Source organism: Staurois parvus, unplaced genomic scaffold (genome assembly GCF_062004578.1).
Source record: "Staurois parvus isolate SC_StPar_1 unplaced genomic scaffold, SC_StPar_1.0 ptg000586l, whole genome shotgun sequence".
In the NCBI taxonomy this organism is placed as follows: Eukaryota; Metazoa; Chordata; class Amphibia; order Anura; family Ranidae; genus Staurois; species Staurois parvus.
In genome coordinates, this window is record NW_028318382.1 from 3,787,132 (window position 1) to 3,809,854 (window position 22,723).

The window sequence follows — 22,723 nt, forward strand, 5'->3', positions numbered from 1 at the left end:
GGCCATTCACAGACCACCAAAGTAACATAGAACTTCACTGACCATTAGTGTAATGGGAACTCTCTACACTGATCACCACTCTAAGGAGGTCATTTTCCACAGACCACCAATGTAATGTAGCTCTTCACTGACTACCAGCATCAGGGGGCCATATGTTGACTATCAATGTAAGGGGGCACATTTACACTGACCACAAATGTCAGGGAGCATGTAATGTAGCACTTCCCCACTGACCACCAATCTAGGGGGGCCAGTCTCTACAGACCAATAAAGTAACTTTGGACTTCACTGACCACAAGTGTAAGGGGACAGATTTTTCATTGATCACCAATATTATCGATCAATACAATTTGTATGGAGTCCATTTTTTTTTCTGGCTGTTATTATTATTTGTTTTACTACTCTAAGTATACCAAATTCTTTATTCTTCTATTTATTTCCTATATCGATAACTTACAGTTCATGCTGATGTTCTGAGAACTGTAGATATAATATTAGCAAGGGTTCCCTGAGACCTGAAAGTTATTTCAATGGATCCTCTGTGTTTAAAAGGTTGAATGAGACTGGTATAGTATGTCTGACTCTTGGCCCTCTGTCATCCCTCACTTTTAGAGATGAGCATATTGATTCGTGATAAACTGTGAATGGAATGGCTTGAAGTGGATTAGATGATTTTTTCTAGGAGAACTGGTAGGAAACCAGACTACCGGAAAACTATGCAAGCACAGGGAATGTTGGGGTTGAGTCTTGAACCAATGGCCCTAATGCAGCCAGGCAGAAGTACTAACTACTAAGCCACTGTGATGCACAGAAAGGGCCTGGCTATATGCAGTCTGCAAGTGCCAAAGTGACCATGATGATTGCTAGTATACATGTTTTGCCAGTCATCACCACATGGGTAGGGTGTGGTAATACCATTGTTACTGGACCAGCAGTGCATACACCTTTTAGCAGTACAGATCCTGAGAGTATTTCTTGTCAAACTAAACTCAGAAAAAGAAGTTTAAAATGCTTACAAACTGTAAATCAGAAAATAACATATTGTAGTGAATATATATGAAATGCTTAAAAACATTATTGTTAATATGATAGTGTTAATATAAAAGTCAAAGCGTTTTTTGCCTTAACAATTCCTTGCATTAAGGTAAAAAAAATGTCCCAGTAGTTGTATCGCCACCCTTCCTAGGAGGAGTGGACTCCTCTTGGCACACCTGCCCTAAACCTATCCATTGGTATATGTGCTCCTAATATGGAGACTCTGGAAATTAGAGATTTAGGACCACAGTATATACAGAGGTCCTTTGTAGTGGGCACAGTGGTTACACATATATTTGCAAATGTGTGCAAACAAAACCCTCTGTTATTAATGTAAATTATTAGACAGGGTCAATTCAATTGTTTTGCAGGCTGGCTGGTAATTGTGCTGGGAAATGTTTTGTTTGTTCACTTAGATCCTTACTTACATTTATTCACCCAGAGAACCTGTGTAAAGCTGGCCATAGATGTAAAGAAATCTTTCTCCATTCATTCTAAACAGTGTGGATAGATAAATCTCCCACTGTCAGCTATTGTATTCTGACAGCTGCCACTCACTGATACTGATTTTGGAATACCTGATCTGTGAGCAAAGCTGATTGGCTCTTTAACCTGGCTTCTTCCATTTTTTTACATTTGTTAAGACGAATTGTGTCAGCAGGGACAACCATTGCTAGAATTTTATCCAATTCACAGGAATCAGACAACATTTGAGCTGTTTATGGCCATCTTATAGTGGAGTTAAAAGCAAGAAGTAAGCTTAAAACTGCTCCCACCCCCTTCTAACACCTATAATAACTACTCTGTAGAAGGAACATGCTTCTCAGGCTACATATTCTCAGGGCCCTCTGGCCAGCTCCCAGCAGCCGGCTTCAGGGGACAGGAGGCACAGCTGACGGATGCCCTATAGTAAGCCTATAGGTGTTGTTTCTGCTCAGGAATTCCAGCCGTTGTTGCTGCTCTCTCCTCTTCCCTGAAGCCGGACACTGGGGAAATCACTTGAAAAGACCGCAGTGCCCTGAGAATAAGGAAGTATCTTCCTTCTACATGGGTAGTTAGTATAGGAGTTAGAAGGATGGAAGGGGCATTTCTAAGCTTAGTTTGTTCTAGCCTTTAATTCCACTTTATATTATATGTGCCAGACACAAAGCTAGGGAGAGTTTAGTTATTTTCTATATACAAGGCACAAATCAAACATGATGAGTTATAAGATGGTGAGGCACACACAGGCTATAATTTCTTAATTCTTCCCCATATAGTATGTACTGTATACAGGGATTCCCAGAGTTACATACATCTAACATACGACTCATATTTACAAACAGAGGGAGACAGTATAGTTGAACCTGTCCTGTTAAACCGCTGCATGGTCTTGGCCACCGTGCTGCAGCTCAGTTTCAGGGTCTTGGCAATCTTCTTATAGTCTAGGACATCTTTATGTAGAGCAACAATTTTTTTTTCAGATCCTCAGAGAGTTCTTTGCCATGAGGTGCCATGTTGAACTTCCAGTGACCAGTATGAGAGAGTGAGAGTGATAACACCAAATTTAACACACCTGCTCCCCATTCACAGCTGAGACCTTGTGACACTAATGAGTCACATGACACTGGGGAGGGAAAATGGCTAATTGGGCCCAATTTGGACATTTTCACTTAAGGGGTGTACTCACTTTTGTTGCCAGCGGTTTAGACATTAACCACTTCCATACCAGGCACTTTTACCCCTTCCTGCCCAGGCCATTTTGCAGGTTTCAGCGCTCTCACACTTTGAATGACAATTGCGCGGTCATACAACATTGTACCCAAACTAAAATTTTATCATTTTCTTCACACAACTAGATCTTTCTTTTGGTGGTATTTAATCACTACTGGGATTTTTATTTTTTGCTAAATTAACAAAAAAAATTTGAAAAAAAAACACGTTTTTCTTTGTTTCTGTTATAAAAGTTTGCAAATAAATAATTGTTCTTCATAAATTTAGGCCAAGATGTATTCTGCTACATGTCTTTGGTGAAAATAACCCAAAGTAGGATGTATTTTTTAGTTTGTAGGAAAGTTATAGAGTTCACAAACTATGGGATATATCTGACAATTGATCAATCCTGAAGTACTGACGGCCAATCTAATTTCTTGAGGTCCAAGAATGTCATAACAGTACAGATATCCCCCAAATGACCACTTTTTGCAAAGTAGACAGTCCGACGTACTTCATAAGAGGCATGGCGAGTTTTTTGAAGTTGTATTTTTTTGTCATAATTTTTCAGAAAATTAAAAAATTAATAAAATTATTTTCACTATTTTTTTTTACATACTGTCACCAATGCAGTACAGCGTCATCATATAACTGGCATGGCGGTGATCAGGGACACTGACAGTTTAAAAAAATATATATATAATTTTTTTTTTTTTTTTTATTAATTTTACATTTTTATTATATTTTTTTCTTTTTCTTAAGATTTTCTTTTCATATTTCACTATGACCAAAGTAGTACAATGTTACCATAGTAACATTGTACTACTTTGGGGAAGTGATCAGTATTTTTTTTTTCTTTTACACAATTTGCTTATAGCAAAGAATTGCTTTGCTATAAGCAAGCATTTACCTGAATGACATCAATTCATTCAGGGTTTTTTGTTTTTTTTTTTGTGCTTAGCTGTGATTTGGCCACAGCTAATCACATGACATGTGCATGTGATCGCTGTGACCATTCACAGCTAGACACTAGTATACAATGGATGGCATGAATGAAGCCATCCATTGTATACAACTGTCATGTGACCTGCTGTGATTGGTCACAGCAGGTCACATGGTACCGCCAACGGGGGCCGGTACTCAGATCTGTCATGGCTGTGTGTTGAGTTATTTTGATATGACAGCAAATTTACATTGTTATACAAACTGTACACTCACTACTTTACATTGTAGCAAAGTGTCATTTCTTCAGTGTTGTCACATGAAAAGATAGAATAAAATATTTAGAAAATCTGAGGGGTGTACTCACTTCTGTGAGATACTGTACTTTAACAGGTAGTGCTTCATCACAAGTGTTCAAATGGTTCTACCATGCAAATTGCTAATATGTAGTTGCTCAACAGTTTTCCCTTCTATACAATATTGACACTTTCGACACTCAAATATGGGAATTAGTATGATTAGTGCTTTACAAACTTTGCTCCTTGCAGGAGGTATGTTCAATTACGGGAAGACTAAGATTGAGCTCTGCGGTCACTTTTGCAGCAGTTGTTTTCTTATTTTGGAGTCACAATCCTGCACAATGTCCTTTTGTCTCTTTCAGTCAGTTGACCATGTCAACCACACTTATGCTTGCGTGGTGCCGGCGTTTTACCAGAAACTGTATATCCCATCATAACCTTTGATACTGTACCGTGCGACATGATAAATAAATTGGCAACTTCAGTCACAGAAGCACCAGCTAAGCGGGCACCAACAATTTGCCCTCTTTGAAGCTCGGTAAGCTTTGACATGACTCCGTATTACTAGCAATGCAAGCAGTGACGAAAGTGAGGCTTCCCACCTGTTAGCTAGGTGTTTCATAACATGGTGGGAGGAAAAGAATGCTACATCACTTCCGCTTTCAACAGGAAACATGTTGTCACTTTCACACCTGCAAATCATGTAGTGTTTCTATTTTTTTGTCTAACCCTTGTATTTTCACACTTGGCAAACATTGCTCCTCACAGGAGGTATAATCAGGGATTAGCAAACATGGCTCCTTACAAGGAAGCATGTTCATCTTTTATCAGTTATGGCTGCTCACAGGAAGTACGTTCAGCACCTGTAAACATGGTTCCTCACAGGAAGTACGTTCAGCACCTGAAAACATGCTTCCTCACAGAAAGTACGTTCAGCACCTGAAAACAAGGTTCCTCACAAGAAGTACGTTCAGCACCTGTAAACATGGTTCCTCACAGAAAGTACGTTCAGCACCTGAAAACAAGGTTCCTCACAAGAAGTACGTTCAGCACCTGAAAAAATGCTTTTTTCACAGAAAGTACGTTCAGCACCTGTAAACATGGTTCCTCACAGGAAGTACGTTCAGCACCTGTAAACATGGTTCCTCGCAGGAAGTACGTTCAGCAACTGAAACCATGGTTCCTCACAGGAAGTACGTTCAGCACCTGTAAACATGGTTCCTCACAGGAAGTACGTTCACCAACTGAAACCATGGTTCCTCACAGGAAGTACGTTCAGCACCTGTAAACATGGTTCCTCACAGGAAGTACGTTCAGCATCTGAAAACATGGCTCCTCACAGGAAGTACGTTCAGCACCTGTAAACATGGTTCCTCACAGGAAGAACGTTCAGCATCTGTAAACATGGTTCCTCACAGGAAGTACGTTCAGCACCTGAAAACATGGTTGCTTACAGGAAGTACGTTCAGCACCTGTAAACATGGTTCCTCATAGGAAATACATTCAGTACCTGAAAACATGGCTCCTCAAAGGAGGTATGTTTTGCCCTTAGCAAACATAGCTTCTCCCAGCCAGGAGATATGCTTAGCCCTTAGGAAACACGGCTCCTACCAGCAGCCATGTTTAGGCCTTTGAAAAAATAGCTCTTCCCAGAAGGTATGATCAGTATTTATCAAACATAACGCCTCAGAGGAGGTATGCAACCCTTAGCAAACATAGCTTTAAGTAGGAGTTATGATCTGCCCTCCAAGCCTGGATACTCACAGAAGGTATGATCAGCCCTTAGCAAATGTTGCTCCTCACAGGAAGTCTGTATTTAGTAAGGATTTTCAGATTCATTACTGAATCCTGTTACTTGAAGACTGGAATCTTCCAAGTCCAGTTTGCAAGATTTAATTGAATTCAGTTGTTGTTTTTATGAAACTTCATTTGGATTGTGTTATTTGTGCTTAGCATAATTCTTTCAATACTGTTCTGAACACAGGTATTGAAGCAACATTTTATGAGAATGTTCTTGTTCATGGAGGCTTTAGGAAAAGCATCTAAACTTTACAGCAGACTAGCCACATGACCACATGAAGCTTTGCAACATGTAACCTGTGTACTGACCCCGGACTGCAGCACCCAGCAGAGATCAGGTTAATCTGTAGTCTGGCCGGATAGATAAGTATTGAATGAACATGTGTTTCTAATAACTGTGCTGTTTATGTGAAACTGATCTGTTTATTGCTTCGAGCTTAACTTTTGTTCCCAGTAAAAATAACATTTTCCATAGCAGGGAGTATGATATAGAAGGATGCATATAATGTATAGAGTGTAAGCAGACTGTTACTAAGAACGTGTTAGCAATTGTGTTGTATCCTCCATATAATCAGAGTAGAAGATGGCTTTAACAATAACTCTAAGCTTCCAAAAAAGCAATATCTAGAGTTTAGAACGAACAATGCATTTGAAGGAAAGAACCAAATAGGAACACTGGATAGTTCTAAGCCGGTTCACACTGATGCGGTGCGGGATTCGCAGCGATTCCTGTGCATTTCCCGCACCGCATCATAACTGCTGCGGATGTCAATATTAGGTTAATGACACCCCAAAAACAGTTTGCAAAACACAGTGCAATTGGCTGAATCAGATCGCATGGGTGTGAACACCCTTTGTCATGTTTCACATGACTGTCATATTGACTGTCATATGCCTTTAAGTGTTTTCTATATTTTGTCTCTGCTCCTCCTTTTCCTCCTTTTCCTTTGGTTTAGTTAATGCTGAATAGCCCACCCCTTTTTCCAGAAATGCATTGCAGCTCTAGTCTCATGTCATGAAGCAGGACACATTATGATCTTTTGACCTTTTTCAGATGTTCATTGTTGTAAGATTCTCTCAGTTTATAGAATAAACTTCATATGATCTACAAGATATCATTTTGACTGAGTCACTGACTGTGGTATCCAACTGAGATTGGAGTTATCGTTATCTCATCACAACTGTAAATTACAGAGATCACACTTTCAATGCTTAGATTTGAGAGACAGAACAGTCAAAAGATCAGTGGAATGCTTCATAGGATCCTCGCTAGTCAAAAGATCAGTGAAATGTCTTTATAGGATCAGCTAAAAGATTAGTCAAATGATCCGTGAAATGTCTTCATATGATCCTTGCTATCTTTGAATACACAGTGAGATGTTATATGGACAGCTAATACAGAGTGCAGCCATCTCTACACAAGCCTGTACATGTCTGCAAGTATATCGCAGCATAACACTCATCAGTGTCATGATTGATGTAAATGTCTTACAACTGCAAGTTTATAAACTGCATCTGTATGCATTAGCACATGGGCTTGTCTGTAAATCTTGTAAGAAAGTAAAGAAAACCTTTCTGCTATCATTGCCTAGGAAACCTTCGCTCACCCAAAAAAAAGTTGATACATTTCTCTGTAAACTTTCTATCAACCCCTCTCCTTGCTAACATGATGTTTCAGGAAAGTAATATACAGTCTGGGGAAACTAATACACAACCACAATCAGAGCTTCATCCAGAGCAGGACTTAAACCTTGAATTATACAATAGAGAAAAACATTTAACAAAACCAAGCTGGAAAGTACAAGAGAATCTTAATGCTGAAAAGAAGAATTGCTGTCTAATATTAATGACTTATGGTCTAATACTGTTAAATGCATGTCTGCTCTCTCCCAACAATCTCATGAGCCAAAAGAACTAGAGGGCACTATCCAGCAATTGAATGTTGCTTAAGAGAATTATCAAAGACTGTGTGTTAAATCTATTACTCTCTTAAAGTGGTACAACACTTAAAGGTCATTAGAAGAATTTTAATGAGTTTTGAGGAGCTCAATCTTGAAAGAGACAATTTAGTAGTACGAACAAAGACAAAGGCAGAAGTGAGAATAAGACAGCTCCATGAATCCAGATCTTATCGCTCTGCATCTACTAGAAGCTCCTCAAGATCTTCCAAATCCCTACAATCAAGGTCTTCTACACTCAGTCAACAACTAATAATAGCCCGTGCTGATGCTGAAGCTTCTAAAATTCAAGCAGCTTTTGCCCAAAAGAAAGCAGAAATGGAGGCTCAGGCCGCACATAAGAAAGCAAAAATAGAGGTTCAGGCAGCATATAAGAAAGTAGAAATGGAGGCTCAGGCAGCATATAAGAAAGCAGAAATGGAGGCTCAGGCCGCAGAAATAGAGGCTCAGGCCGCATATAAAAGCAGAAATGGAGGCTCAGGCTGCATATAAGAAAGCAGAAATGGAGGCTCATGCCGCATATCAGAAAGCAGGGAAAGAAGCTGAAGCCACACTCCAAAGGGCAGAAATTGAAGTTTTGGAAAAACAATGTGAGCATGCCACAGCCAAAGCCATGTCATGAAGCAGGACACATTATGATCTTTTGACCTATCAAATGTTCATTGTTGTAAGATTCTCTCAGTTTATGGACTAAACTTCACAAGATCTACAAGATATCATTTTGACTGAGTCACTGACTGTGGTATCCAACTGAGATTAGAGTTATCGTTATCTCATCACAACTGTAAGTTACAGAGATCACACTTTCAATACTTAGATTGGAGAGACAGAACAGTCAAAAAGATCAGTGGAATGCTTCATAGGATCCTCACTAGTCAAAAGATCAGTGAAATGTCTTTAGAGGATCAGCTAAAAGATTAGTCAAATGATCAGTGAAATGTCTTCATATGATCCTTGCTATCTTTGAATACACAGTGAGATGGTATATGGACAGCTAATACAGAGTGCAGCCATCTCTACACAAGCCTGTACATGTCTGCAAGTATATCGCAGCATAACACTCATCAGTGTGAGGACAAATTATTGATGTAAATGTCTTACAACTGCAAGCTTATAAACTGCATCTGTATGCATTAGCACATGGGCATGTCTGTAAATCTTGTAAGAAAGTAAAGAAAACCTTTCTGCAATCATTGCCTAGGCAACCTTCGCTCACCCACAAAAAAGTTGATACATTTCTCTGTAAACTTTCTATCAACCCCTCTCCTTGCTAACATGATGTTTCAGGAAAGTAATATACAGTCTGGGGAAACTAATACACAACCACAATCAGAGCTTCACCCAGAGCAGGACTTGAACCCTGAATTATACAATAGAGAAAAACATTTAACAAAACCAAGCTGGAAAGTACAAGAGAATCTTAATGCTGAAAAGAAGAATTGATGTCTAATATTAATGACTTATGGTCTAATACTGTTAAGTGCATGTCTGCTCTCTCCCAACAATCTCATGAGCCAAAAGAACTAGAGGGCACTATCCAGCAATTGAATGTTGCTCATGAGAATTATCAAAGACTGTGTGTTAAATATATTACTCTCTTAAAGTGGTACAGCATTCAAAGGTTGTTAGAAGAATTAATAAGTTTTGAGGAGCTCAATCTTGAAAGAGACAATTTAGTGGTACAAACAAAGACAAAGGCAGAAGTGAGAATAACACAGCTCCATGAATCCAGATCTTATCGCTTCGCGTCTACTAGACGCTCCTCAAGATCTTCCAAATCCCTACAATTAAGGTCTTCTACACTCAGTCAACAACTAATAAAAGCCCGTGCTGATGCTGAAGCTTCTAAAATTCAAGCAGCTTTTGCCCAAAAGAAAGCAGAAATGGAAGCTCAGGCTGCACATAAGAAAGCAAAAATAGAGGCTCAGGCAGCATATAAGAAAGCAGAAATGGAGGTTCAGACAGCAGAAATGGAGGCTCAGGCAGCATATAAGAAAGCAGAAATGGAAGCTCAGGCCGCAGAAATAGAGGCTCAGGCCGCATATAAGTAAGCAGAAACGGAGGCTCATGCCGCATATCAGAAAGCAGAGAAAGAAGCTGAAGCCACATGCCAAAGGCAAAACAAAAGAGACAACGGTTCCAGACACTCAATTGTATCTTATGTCTCAGATTCTTCACACACCTCTCCAGAACATCAACTTCCTGTCACAGCAGCCAAAGTACTCAATCAAAGTCTCTTCTCTGCACCTACTGTACCTCAAGACGATTTGCCCTTCAATACATCAGACCGCAGCATCTCAGCTAGCCGTAGACACTGGTGTGTACTTAATAGACCATCCATCATACTTTGGCACTAACAAAGTACCTCCTAGTAAACGCACTACTCTACAAACCAACATGCCTATGGACTTTAAGCCAGTTCCGGCATTGAATGCCTTAGCAGCAACATATGTTCCCAAGTCACTCGACATAAGTCCACCAATTGTCACAACCAACTCTGTTCCACCTGCAGTCATGCACCCAAAATCTGAAAACACGGGCATGTCACAGTTTGCTAAATACATGCTCCGCAGAGAGCTTGTTAAGATGGCCTCACCAAGTTTGATGACAAGCCTGAAAATTACAGAGGCTGGAAATTCACTTTTAAGGCCACAATGAGTGACCTAGACATCAATGTCACAGAGGAATTAGATCTACTCATCAGATGGCTATGTCCCCAGTCTACTGAACACATCAAGAGGCTCAAAGCAATTCATATTGACAACCCTGCTGCAGGCCTTAATGCTGCTTGGGGCAGACTTGAACATACCTTTGGCAGCCCAGAGGCCATTGAAGAAACTTTATTCAAAAGGTTGCAAAGCTTCCCAAGGATTTCTGCTAGCGACAATCTAAAGTTTCAAGAACTCAGCAATGTTCTATTAGAGCTTCAACTTGCTAAGGCTGACATCAGCTTACCTGGTCTCACTTACCTTGACACCTCTCACGGCATCAAATCTATTGTTCTCAAGCTACCATATGGAATTCAAGAAAGATGGGCAGCGCTTGGATCAAAGTATAAGGAAGAACATAGAGTTGCCTTTCTCCTTTTTCCTACTTCTGCGAGTTCATCAAAAGAATTGCAGACACTAAGAATGACCCAAGTTTCTCATATGGGGACTGTAACCTCAGCACACTATCTCCAAGACCTACAGACACACGTATGTCGCACAGAAACCATAGAGGTCCAGCATTAGTGAAAAGGACTAATGTTCTACCTGCGCCTGCTACAGTTTTTGAAAAGGCTGATCAAAACAAGAAAATTGAGGACCCAAATCACCAATGTCCAATACATAACAAACCACATCCACTTAAGACATGTATCGGCTTCAGAAAGAAAACCCTCCAAGAATGTAAGGAACTTTTGAGGAAATTTGGGGTTTGCTACAAATGCTGTGCCTCCACAGAATACTTTGCAAAGGACTGTAAAGTGATCATCAAATGTACAGAGTGTGACAGGAATGACCGTGTGCAAGCTCTTCATCAATATTCGCACAACTCTACTACGCTCACAATCTTCCTGAGGCAAAGCAAGGCGGGGAGATCAAGCAGCACCTACCACCCCAGTGTTTTCTACATGTACAGAGGTCTGTGGAGAAGGATTCTGCGACAAATCTTGTGCAAAGATATGCTTGGTCTGTGTATACCCCAAAGGTCAACCTGAAAAGGCCATAAGACTGTATACTATTCTGGATGATCAGAGTAAAAGATCTCTTGCAAGAACACAGTTTTTTGAACTGTTGAACATAACTGGAGAAGCTCTGCCTTATACTCTAAGCACTTGTTCCGGCACTACAGAAGTCTTAGGTAGGAGAGCCAGTGGTCTTGTAGTTACTCCTCTGAATGACAATGTGGAAATATCTTTGCTCACTATCACTGAGTGCAACCAGATTCCAAACACCAAAGAGGAGATCCCTACTCCTGAAGCTGCTTTCCACCATTCTCACTTAAAGCACATAGACAACCAAATACCAGCCCTGGATGAATGTGCCGATATCCTGCTGTTACTTGGTCGAGACATCCTAAGCGTGCACAAAGTTCATCATCAAATCAACGGCCCACACAATGCACCATATGCTCAGCGTCTGGATCTAGGATGGGTCATCACAGGCAAAGTCTGCCTAGACCAGAACAGGAGGTTCTACTCAGTCTCTTCTCTTAAAACACATGTCCTGTCAAATGGGCGAACTTGTTCTACACAACGACCACATAAATATATCGTGAAAGAAAGACTGTTTCAAAAAATTGTACAACGGCCCATCATACAAGATAATAAGAAAGCTCTTAATCTTTGGGATGACAACATCGGCAACACAATGTTCGAGGTAACCACTAGAGACAATGAGTTGGCACCTACCATAGAAGACAAAGAATTCTTGAAAACCATAAGTAGAGTTCTACCAAGATGATTCCAACAGTTGGGTAGCACCTCTACCATTTCATACCCCAAGAAAGAGACTACCAAACAATAGGGTACACACAGAATCACGGTTTGTTTCTTTAACCCAGAAGCCTGAGATGAAAAGGCACTTTGTGGACTTCATGCGAAAGGTGTTTTAGAGAGATCATGCTGAGCCTGCGCCTTCTCTTACGGAAGGAGAAGAATGTTGGTACCTACCATGCTTTGGTGTCTACCATCCTCGCAAGCCTGATCAGATTAGAGTGGTCTTTGACTCAAGTGCTCATCATGAAGGTGTCTCCCTCAATGACAATCTTCTCACTGGGCCTAATCTGAACAACAATCTCATAGGAGTTTTACTTCGCTTCAGACAAGAGCCAATTGCTGTTATGGCTGAAATTCAACAGATGTTCCACTGTTTCATCGTTCGTGAAGACTACAGAAACTTCCTCAGGGTCCGATGGTACCGCAATAATGATGTCAACTATGAAGTCATAGACTAACGAATGAAGGTACATGTTTTTGGTAACAGTCCTTCTCCTGCAGTAGCAATTTATGGACTGAGGAAAACAGCTCAAGAGGGTGAGAAAGCATTTGGATTTGATGCAAGACAGTTCGTCGAAAGGAATTTCTGTGTAGACGACAGACTCAAATCTCTGCCCAATGAAGAAGCTATTGATCCTCTTACTAGAACCCAGAACATACTTGTCACTGCAAACCTCAGACTTCACAAAATCATCTCTAACAGCGACAAGTTCATGATAGCCTTTCCTTCAGATGACCATGCTGTCAGTGTGAAGAAATTCCAACTAGGATCTGACCTTTCTGTTACACAACGCAGTCTTGGATTGCTTTGGAATGTTAAACAAGACACATTCACATTTCAAGCATCAGCCTGTGACAAGTCCTTCACAAAGCGAGGAGTATTGTCTATAGTGAAGAGCATTTATGATCCCTTAGGTTTCATTACACCTCTCACCATTCAGGGTAAGATACTGCTGAGACAACTTACTTCTGAAAGCTCAGACTGGGATACCCTCTTACCCAAGGAGAATCAACAAAGGTGGGAATCCTGGAAACAGTCTCTAAAAGCATTAGAACAACTCCAGATACCACACTCTTGCACCCAAGCATCCTTAAAGAATTCCACCAGAAGCGAGATTCATGTCTTCTCCGATGCATCCAACAAAGCCATTGATGTGGTGGCATATCTTTGAGCTACGGATCCCAGCGGTAAAGTGGGTGTAGGATTTATCATGGGCAAGACCAAGCTCACACCCAAACCTGCACATACTATTCCAAAGCTTGAACTTTGTGCAGCTGTGGAAATTACTGAGCTTATAGAACTTGAAACAGATGTTGAAATAGACTCCTTTGACTTTTATACAGACAGCAAAATAGTGCTTGGATATATACACAATCGCACAAGACAGTTCTACGTGTATGTCGGCAACAGAGTAGAACACACAAGGAAGTTCACTACGCCTGGACAATGGCACTATGTTCCCACTAGCTTCAACCCTGATGACTGCGGCAGTCATGCAGTACCTACATACCTACCTATATCCACCATGAAAGAAGGTTCTGCACACCTTTACTCCAGGCCTAAAATGAACTAGTACTTCTTTTGCCCAAAGAGAAAGACAAGTCATCAACTTGATTTAAAGGGAGGTAAGAAGGAATAGTGCATGTTGCCGCCTTCCCCTCTGAGTATGGATTTCCATGTCTCAGCCTGGACTTTCGAGACCAACATCTCCAAGTATTATGCTAAATGTTTGCATTGTTTTTCTTTGTTCTTCCCTTCCCTCTTGTTTTGCAGATGTTCCTGGAAAGAATCTTCATTATTTATATTGGACTTGAACTAAAGTTTGTTATAATAGAAATCATAGATTTCGACGGGGAGTGTCATGTTTCACATGACTGTCATATTGACTTTCATATGACTAAGTGTTTTCTATATTTTGTCTCTGCTCCTCCTTTTCCTTTGGTTTAGTTAAAGCTGTATAGATAGCCCACCCCTTTTCCTACAAATGCATTGCAGCTCTAGCCTCATGTCATGAAGCAGGACACATTATGATCTTTTGACCTATCAGATGTTCATTGTTTTAAGATTTCCTCAGTTTATGGAATAAACTTCACAAGATCTACAAGATATCATTTTGATTGAGTCACTGACTGTGGTATCCAGCTGAGATTGGAGTTATCGTTATCTCATCACAACTGTAAGTTACAGAGATCACAATTTCAATGCTTAGTTTGGAGAGACAGAACACCCTTCCTGCGGGTGCGGTGTGTGATTTGAGCCATACAAAATAAATGGCTCAAATCACACTGCAAAAGAATTGCATGTGATTTGAACAGGAATTTGGTGTGTTGGGGTGTCGTTTCCCACACCTCATCAGCATGAACCAGCCCTTAAACAAAGACTTGCAATAAAAAAAAAAGAAAAAAACAGGTGCTACCTCGTTGGTAAACCATATACAGTTCTGTGGCAGCACCCAAACATTGCAGAGTTCCCCTTTAAACTTTAACATTTCTAACAGCATCTGTTTGCAAAGTTATCAGCTCACTCCCCCCCTCCCTTATTTCCTGTGTAACAATGTGTTCCAGTCTGCACCTGGTACTCTTATTTTCAGCTGAAGAGAGCTCATCTATCTGTGAAACCACAAGGTCATATTCTGCACTGTTTAGAAAGCCTTTTGAATGTACAGAAAGTGAAAGAGGAAATATATGCATTGTGACATAATTGCTGATATGTATACCCTGTGAGATGCTTTTCAAGGCACTAAGCTTGCAGACACGAGCCATTGCTAAGTTTCAACCAGCGCTTGTTAATAAAAGGTTTGTTTTCCTTAAGTTTCTGTCCAGAGTTTTACCTGGTATTCCCAAAGTTGCTACTACTGTACAGTTCTACTAATGAGCAGAGCTAACCTAGTCTATTCAACTAGGCCAAAGCCTCAGCATTGTTATATGGTAAGTAGAGCTAAATGTACTTTTCAGTGTTGTCCCTCATTGAACCTTACATTAAAGGAGTTCCATGGCTTCACTTTCATTTTATGACATCAGCAAAACACAAATAATAGTTATATTTGACAACCCTGTATAAGATTACTCGTAAATCCTCCTTTCGTGTTGTGAGTTCTACCTGTTTGCTGGCCTTTCAACTTTCTGAATGTCCTGCATCCTTTTCAGCTTCTCCTCTGCTGTTTAGTTTACATTTCCAGGGACTACATATCCCATAGTACCTTGCTGCCTGCAAGCAGTGACCCCTGTACCGCCTCCTAAAATTCCTCCTCTCAGCACCTCTGTTGTCTGGAAGGCAGTCTCTGTGAAATGTGTGACACAGCAATGCCTACCCAGAAGGAATAGTCAGAATGAAACTCTAGTAAATGTGTGGGGATCTTCATAAAGTAAGTTTACAAATTTCATGAAAATTAATATATGATTTAACAATTTGACCATAGACACACTTTAAAGAATAGGTTCACTTTTGGAACATGATACATGTTCCACCTGTTTTTAGGGTGGAACATAATACATGTTCCACCTGTTTTTAGGGTGGAACATGTAACATGTACCCATAGCCGCAGCAGTACCTGCCACCCCCCCCCCCCCCTCCTCTGACAGATAGTACAGGAGGAAGTTCCTCTGTACTATCTGTCAGATTTGAAAACAACGCGGCCGTGCAGGGCTCCGCCCACACGGCTGCGTCACTCATTCACACAGATCTGTGAATGAGTGCCTACAAGTCCCAGCAGCCTTAGCGGCTTTGGGCTTGTAGTTTTCAATGAACTACCACAGCGCTGTGGATCGCCGTGGTAGTTCATTCATCCCTGTCACTTTTTTTTTTGCCATCTGTGTTGCACTGCAGAAATTTCCCATCTCTTCCTGTCCCATAGCCAAAACAGAAAGTGAGAGGAAATCCCAGGAAGTCACCATGGACACCACCAGTAGTGTCCCAAGTGGAAGATTTTTCTGCACTTCCAGTTCTAGTGACCCCTCAAAATTTGGGATTTTCTTTCACTTTCTGTGAAAATGGTCACCAGGACAAATATGTGAATCTCCCTAAAGGGGACACAGAGAGCAATGAAAATCTAACAGATGTTCCCATCCCTCTCAGCTCTATCACTCCTCCTTTTCAGTGCAGCACCTGCTGAGAATCAAGGCAGCTTCTCCTTCTTCCCATTTCAGGTCTTGATATGTCAGGGTATAAAGGTAAATTAAAAGTAAATAGAAGTGAGCTCTCCTAAAAGTAGCTGCTAAAACACCAAGAGGTACCAATAAAAACTCTGTAAAAGTATAGATAAATAAGTGGGGTGTAGCGCTCAAAACAAATAAAAACAATATGTCCACATATATAAACGCATGTGAATGCGTAAATGGATATAGAGTCTGTATCAAGAAGAAATATAGCAGATGAACATGTGACTCCAACCAAAAGTGAAAAATGCGCACTCACCGGAAGCGCATAGATAATGCGCATACATATATAAATTTCCAGAGTAGACTGGCCAATCCGGTGAACTTTATCCTATGGTGCAGTCATCAAGCCCTTGGAGAACGGTGTTGAATCCCTTGACCAGGAGTTCCTTCTTTAGGCTAAATGAGGTAATCAGCCTGGATAGGGGGCTCCTGTTCCTCCAGATATGTTGGATACTGACAGGTACCTGTGGGCTTAATAGGTGCCTGTCAGTATCCAACATATCTGGAGGAACAGGAGCCCCCTATCCAGGCTGATTACCTCATTTAGCCTAAAGAAGGAACTCCTGGTCAAGGGATTCAACACCATTCTCCTAGGGTATAAAGGTAGTCTGCCCACTAAAGCCCAACAGCAACACCTGAGATTGAGGTGTGTTTGCAGCAAGTGCCCACTTTCTTCTGCTCACAGCAGGCTGGAAGCAGGAAGGAAAGAGCAGAATTCTCCCTCCAGCAGATATTGAGGCCACCTCTGACAGGAGTGGCAATGCAGTTACTCCTGTCTGTGAGGTGCAGGAGAATGAAGTTCCCAGTGTGTCCCCCCTCCACATATCTACACTGCATCCAGAGCATGTGCCCCTCCTGCCCCCCCACACACACACACAACCCTTATTTAAGGCATTTTCTTATAAATCTTTGCTAGGTGCAAAAAATACAGGTCAGAAACCTTACGTACTGATAACTTCCTGTGCTACACTCATATTAGCATCTCTTTCCTCCATAGTTACAGTACAGGAGTCAGAATTGTCATCCTAGAAAAGGAAGTGTTTCATTGACAGGATTATCAAACAAAGATAAAGCGTGATAAAAAAACAAACAATTGCAACCACTGTATCTAAAGACTGCTTAAGTGCAATACATTTCATTTTTGTTCTTAAGTTTATATATACTTTAACCACCTCCCGTCTGGCTGTTGTATATAAACTGCCAAACGGTGGCAGTGCAGGGTCGGGTGGCCGTTTATAAACGGCCTCCCCATCACCTGCTTGTGCGCGTACACTCCGGACACAATGGAACACCGATCGTCGTACGGGACCTCTGTGCGAGGTCCCGATCATGTGATCACTGATTGGCCAATCAGTGATCACATGCAGAGTAGTAAGCAAGATGTCACTTCTGACATCATTGCTTACTACATGTGAAATCTGTGAATGATCACAGAGGTCACATGGTACAAGGCTATTCACAACAGCCTTGTACCATGTGACAAGCTGTGACCAATCACAGCTCACGCAGTAGTTCTCAATGGCTGCAAGAATGCAGCCAGAGAAAAGGAGAAATGATTGCTTTTACAGCCTTTATGGGTGTAAAAGCAATCAGTGTAAGAAAAGAAAAAAAAATCTTCATCACCCCCCACAAGTAGTACAGTATCACCATGGTGACAATGTACTGCTAGGGTGACAGTATGTAAAAAAACAAAACAAAACATAAATAATAATATAAAAAAAGAAAAAATGTAAAAAAAATGTTTGAAAATTACAATTTTGGGTTATAAACTAATTTGGGTTATTTGTTTTTTTACTAAAAAGATAACGGAATACATTTCGGCCAAGATTTATGATGAAATATTATTTATTTGCAAAATTTTATAAGAAAAACACTTTTTTTCAAAATTTTTGGTCTTTTTCATTTACATAGCAAAAAAAATAAAAATCATTACAGGTGAATAAATACCACCAAAATAAAGCTTTATCTGTCTAAAAAAAAATGCTAAACAATTCTATGAGTACAGTGTTCCATGACCGCGCAATTGTCATTCAAAGTGTGATAGCACTGAAGCTGAAAATTGGCCTGGACAGGAAGGGAGTAAAAGTGCCTGGACTTAAAGTGGTTAAAGGATAAGTTCACCTTTTGGACAAAAATAATAACTGCACATTTTTTTGCAGGTAAAAAAATGTGCATTGATTATTTTTGTCCAAAGGAGCCTGGAAAGCATTGCACCAGTGATCAGTAAGTGATCCCTTACTCTATCCAAAATGGGAAAAAATGTTTTGTTCCTCTTCAAAAAACATTATTTTATGTATGTTGGAGACAACGGAAGTGACTGGAGACAAGTTCCAAAAGATCTGCAAAGTCTTTCCAAGCTTGAATTAAACCCAGAACATAAGAGCTTCAAGGCAGAAGCTACAGGTGAAACTCGAAAAATTACAATATGGTGCAAAACTTCATTTATTTCAGTAATGCAACTTAAAAGGTGAAACTAATATATGAGATAGACTCATTACATGCAAAGCAAGATAGTTCAAGCCGTGATTTGTTATAATTGTGAGGATTATGGCTTACAGCTCATGAAAACCCCAAATCCACAATCTCAGAAAATTAGAATATTGTGAAAAGGTGCAATATTCTAGGCTCAAAGTGTCCCACTCTAATCAGCTAATTAAGCCATAACACCTGCAAAGGGTTCCTGAGCCTTTAAATGGTCTCTCAGTCTGGTTCAGGAGGAATCACAATCATGGGAAAGACTGCTGACCTGACAGTTGTGCAGAAAACCATCATTGACACCCTCCATAAGGAGGGAAAGCCTCAAAAGGTAATTGCAAAAGAAGTTGGATGTTCCCAAAGTGCTGTATCAAAGCACATTAATAGAAAGTTATGTGGAAGGGAAAAGTGTGGAAGAAAAAGGTGCACAAGCAGCAGGGATGACCGCGGCCTGGAGAGGATTGTCAGGAAAAGGCCATTCAAAAGTGTTGCAGCAGTAAAATTGTGGCTCAGCCGTCTGTTTTTACCACTGTTTTTACCATTTCCTGACCATCAGTGTAAAAGAACTCTGACGTGATGATACCTGGCTAGTATATGGCTCTCTTCAAACCTTTTGGAAATGGCAGAGATTAAGTCATTAAACATCCAGGATAATAATAAAAGAGCTTTTATTCAATATAAAAATGAAGGATATCATCGTTTAAACATTACAAAGAATATAACAGAATATGCAAAAAGGAAATAAAGGCTGCAAAAATTGAAAACAAATGGCAGATTGCAAAAGATAGCAGGGCCAACCCCAAAAAATTATTTAAATATATTAATAGTAAAAAAAATCCAGTCCAAGCATGTAGGCCCTTTACAAAATAATCTAGAGTGGGTGACTGGGGACAAAGAGAAGTCAAATTTATTAACCGCTTTCCTACTTTGAATGACAATTGCGCCGTCAAGCAACACTGTACCCAAACAAAATTTTTATAATTTTTTTGAGACAGAGGTTTCTTTTGGTGGTATTTAATCACCACTGGGGTTTTTAATTTTTGCTAAACAAACTAAAAAATACTGAACATTTTGAAAAAAAAAAGTTTTTTCTTTGTTTCTGTTATAAAATGTTGTAAATAAGTAATGTTTCTCCTTCACTGATGTGCACTAATGAGGCTGCAGTGATGGGCACTCATAGGCGGCACTGGTAGGCGGTACTGATGGGCACTGATAGGTGGCACTATAAAACAAATATGCAGCACTGTAAATGTAAAAATTTATTTTATGGTTTATTTGAGGATTAAGGGGTTTATCCTTTTATGCTAGCAGTTTATTTGGTTTGATTCTGTGCGCTCACCTATTCTGCCTGTTTTTATTTGATAGGTGGCACTGACTGGCATTAATAGGTGGCACTGATTGGAACTGTTAGGCGGCACTGATTGGAACTGTTAAGTGGTACTGACAGGCACTGATAGGTGGCACTGATGGGCACTGATAGGCGACACTGACTGGCACTGATAGGCGGCACTGACTGGCACTGAAAGACAGCTCTGATGGGCACTGATATGTGGCATTGATGTGCACTGGTAGGCACTGATATGAGGCACTGATGGGCACTGGTATGTGGCATTGATGGGCACTTACAGGTGGCATTGATGGGCACTGACAGGTGACACTGATGGGGCTACACTGATCATCAGGGCACTGATGATCAGTGTAGATGTCCGCTCTGAGTAATGCCGATTACCGGCTCTCCTCTCCTCATGAGCTGTCAGTGGGAGGAAAGGAATGCCGATAACCGGCATTTCCTATTTACATGTGATCAGCTGTTATTGGACACAGCTGATCACATGACAGAGCCGACATCATCGACTCTTTACAGTGATCGGTGATCTGCTGTGTCCCAGGGACACAGCGCACTGCCGCGCACCATGCCGCGCACAGTTAGAGTGGGAGGACATCGTATAACATCCTCCCAGAATGTGAAAACCGCCGTCCTCCTATCATTAGCTTATATGGTGGGCAGAAGGTGGTTAAACACCTTCTTAAGCTTTGTGTATACAAAGGAGCATGGGGGAGCTCTTGTCCATAATGGGCATGGTATTGACACAGCTCCAGATGATCCACATTGGCTCACAATTGATATGATCCAAAAAAATTTAGACAGAATAAAGGTGAATAAAGCACCTGGACTGGATGGCATACACCCACATGTCCTTAAAGAATTGAGCTCTGTCATTTCCAAGCCATTGTTTCTAATTTTTAGGGACTCTAATGACTGGCATAGTACCACTGGATTGGTGTAAGGCCAATGTGGTACAAACATTTATAAAGGGGTCAAAATCTTTACCAAGTAATTATACTGTAGACCTGTTAGTTTAACATCTATAGTCTAAGATACTGGATAATTTAATAAAAGACCACAAGAAAAAGAATAGAAAAGACCACAGAAGAAAAAATATTTTAAGCAACAGACAGCATGAATTCATGAATCTGATTTCTTTTTATGAGGAGGTGAGCAAAACCTTGGACAGAGGGGTGGCGGTGGACATGCTATACTTGAATTTTGCTAAAGCTTTTGACACAGTTCCCCACACACTGCTAATGTGTAAGGTAATGTCTACAGGCTTGGAAATATCGGTATGTAACTGGATAGAAAACTGGCTAAAAGATTGTATTCAGAGCGTAGTGGTTAATGATTCATACTCTGAACGGTCTAGGGTTGTCAGTGGTGTACCCCAAGGTTCAGTGTTGAGACCCTTACTTTTTAATATATTTATAAACGATATAGGGTCTGGGATTATAAATCCCATTTCAGTCTTTGCAGATGACACCAAGCTGTGCAGTGGAATAATGTCCTTACAGGATGCCTTCAACTTACAAGCTGACCTCAATGCTCTGCTTAAATGGGCAACTATGTGGCAAATGAGGTTTAATGTTGATAAATGTAAGGTTATGCACTTGGGGGCTAAGAATATGCATGCATCATACATACTAGGGGGAGTACAGCTAGGGGAATCAATGGTGGAGAAGGATCTGAGGGTTCTGGTAGATCACAAGCTTAATAATGGCATACAATGCCAAGCTGCGGTTTCTAAAGCGAGCAAAATCATCTCTTGTAGTAAAAGAGGTATAGACTCCAAAAAGAGAGATATTATATTACCCCCCCCCCCCCCCCCGGTACAAATCATTAGTAAGACTTCATCTGGAATATACAGTTCAGTTTTGGGCAGCAATTCACAAAAAGAACATTGGGGAACTGGAGAAAGTACAGAGAAGGGCATCCAAACTGATAAGAGGCATGGAGGAGCTCAGCTATGAGGAAAGATTAGAGGAACTGAATTTATTCTCTCTTGAGAAGAGGAGATTAAGGGGGGATATGATCAACATGTATAAATACATCAGTGGTTCATATAGTGAACTCGGTGTAGATATTCACCTTGAGGTCATCACAGAGGACAAGGGGCACTCTTTACATCTGGAGAAAAAGAAACTTAATCTCCAAACACGGAAAGGTTTCTTCACAGTGAGAGCTGTGAAAATGTGGAATAGACTCCCTCAAAAGTTGGTTCTGGCAAGCTCAATGGATTGCTTTAAAAAAGGCCTGGATTGTTTCTTAGATACACAGAATATAACTGGATACTAACATTTATAGGTAAAGTTGATCCAGTGGTATTTAGCAGTTTATGTTTACTAAAATAATTGCACTTCCATGTTCTGTGTACTGTGAGAGACCAGATATAGTGGATGCAGGATCCTGGGTTTAGTAACACATTAAAATGTTTCTAGTTGCTTCTTACCATTGTATAACAGTACACAGAACATGGAAATTTTTTTTTTAGTAAACATAAACTGCTGAATACCTTTTCTCATGAGCAGTTAAAGCAGTCTTGGGACTTCTA